The following is a 2,620-nucleotide window of genomic DNA, read 5'->3' on the forward strand; positions in this document are numbered from 1 at the left end:
TATCAAATCTCCCCAATTGTTTTGCATGAAGATATAAAGCCTGGTATTTATTTTTTTAATACTGAAGCTGTCCTGTAAAATTCCCCAAATGCTCTCTCCACCTTTATTAATCTCACATGTACATAAATGAATAGCTGTTCAAATCAGATTGCAAAAGGCTATTTGATATGCCAGACGTGTGAGGGATGCTAAGAGAACTCATGCAGTATATGTCTTATAACTGAGTTATGCGTTCTGCCACTTACGCTGAAGAGTGCGAGAGGCTTGCTTGGGGCTGAACCCCATGGGTTAGAGAACTCAGTCTCCATCACAAATTCACTCTTAGTTTCAATTTCTCATTACGTTGGAATTTAAAAGGATGACGTAGCTGTAGGTTCTTTGGGATACAGCGATGCCATCCCGCAACATTCACACCATGATGCCAACCACATCTGCTCCACTGTGGACAAACTGTGTTCAGTTGCACAGCTTGGATAAGAGTATGATTTACTCTTCAAGCACAATCTTCAGTATTTTATAGCAAAGAAATCTGCAAGGATTCCACCCTTGCATTTTTAAAGAGTCTAGAACAATAAACAAGTTCCCTAGACAAAAGCTTCTAGATGACCGAATGTTTGAATCGACAAAGCATGCATTGTTCACAAGTGCAATCCTTCCATTCCTGGGCTGGAATACCAATGTGGCTATCAGACAAAGTCAAGCAGTACAATAGCAAATGAAGGGCAGGGAGACATTTTGCTGAGCCTGCACTGGTGCACACTGACCTCCAGTGGAACGCGTTGCACTCTGTAACTACCCATGCGCAGGGGCTGGAGAAAGTCAGAGCCAGAATTACTTGAGAATTGCTTTGAGGAAGCATAAGGGAGCAAAGACTGTTAGCAGCGTGACCAAAAACACAGCATGTGCCTCTGCTTTCCCAATAAGCAATACCGATTGTTGTCTTAAATGGACTTCTCAACTCTTGCAGAAGTCTTCTGAGACATTCATTTATACAATTAATCCATTTATTACAAGCAGAGATGGAATACGGTATGCCTAAATGTGCTCAGCACAGCGTGGTCCTAGCAGCTCTGTCTGGTAAAAGCTCCTTGGAGAACGGTAAAGATTCGCTGTCGTCTGCACTCCAGAAACCTGATGCAGCAGAAGGCGCGGTGTGCAGCACCGTCAGACACACGTCACTGATACGCCACAAGTTCCTTCTGCTCTGCCCCATTGGGAGTTACTGTTTCACAGGTGAGCTGAAGTACCTGCCTTAACATCGCAACACAAACCCAAATACATTAACTGAAAGCGGGTTCAGGTAAATCCACGAAGTGATTAAAGAGCTGTTCTCACAAATTCACACAGCTGAGGAGGACCCGAGCTCGAGCCAAACAAGCAGCAGTGATTTCCAGCTGAAGCACAGCGTGATGGTAACTTAAACTTGCAGGGACAAGTTTTATGGCCCTGATTCTTGGAGTAAGCAGCCAGCAGTGGCACCTGCTGAACAGGACAGTAGCAGCAGATTTAAAAAAAGGACAGAGGAGGAAAGAACAAGAGCTCTAGATGGATTTATCAACCCTAAGTGAATTCCTGACGTTGACCATTTATTTTCACTTATTTAGAAAACAACTATGTACCAATTCTATCACCGTTTACACTTAGTGTAAGGCTTGTGTTCTGGAGCAGAGGAATGAGTTGTTTTTTTGTTTTTTTTCCCATTTATCCATAATTCACTTTTTATGTTACTGTACAACGTGCAGGAGTCAAAACCTATGTCACGTTTTATCAGGCTCCTAAGTTGAGGATGAGGAAGGGCTCTGGAAGCACTGCCTGCAGGGAGCCTTGTCACTAACTTGCAGAATGAAAAAAGAAGTCTTGGCCAAGTAACCTTTCTTTTCTCCTCTACTTTGACCAGCTGATTCCAGAACTGCAACACTCGGATTCTCACGCGTAAACGTTATCTTTAGCTTCTTTTGTGCAAAGTCCATCGAATGTAGTCAAGCTATCTCTCTGGCTGTTTAACAACTGTTGGACTTGGCAGTGAAGCAAATAAAAAGCGTTCTCTTATTCGTTCTTCCGTTACCAAAGTTGTAAGAATAGTAATTCCTATATGCTGGCCAACAGCAAAAAGTTGGAAGGTTTCAGAATCCACCAAGGCTACTTTACTCAGTGAAATCCTCGTTCTCCCAGAGCTTTGAGTAAGCTACTAATGTGACCTAACCACATGATGAAACACGGTGCTTTAGCTTTTAGTCAGTCATCACAGCAATTGCTTCGTTGCTGCTGTAAAAATGCGGTAACTAATGCACGAAGAAATCATATTAGCCAGCACCACAGGTAGAAAGGAGGATGATGCAAAGTAACATAATTATACTGAAAGCTCTTGCTATCGCAAGCCTCCAAGGCTCCAAATGCTGTGGCATATACTCCCAATTATATAGGTAAGATTTTAAGTAATACACCTAGAATAAAAAGAAGTCAACAGAGACTTAATCTGATAATAATCAGAACTAGAAACACCTGTGGAAGAATAAGCATAGCAGTACAGCAGCATTTTGAATTGAATTTTGGTTTGGGAAGCAGCTCTAACACAGAGGACCATTATAAAAATATTTTAGCCCTTCACATTCATTTTTTC

The sequence above is a fragment of the Meleagris gallopavo genome, chromosome 5, assembly GCF_000146605.3.
Source record: "Meleagris gallopavo isolate NT-WF06-2002-E0010 breed Aviagen turkey brand Nicholas breeding stock chromosome 5, Turkey_5.1, whole genome shotgun sequence".
Taxonomy (NCBI): domain Eukaryota; kingdom Metazoa; phylum Chordata; class Aves; order Galliformes; family Phasianidae; genus Meleagris; species Meleagris gallopavo.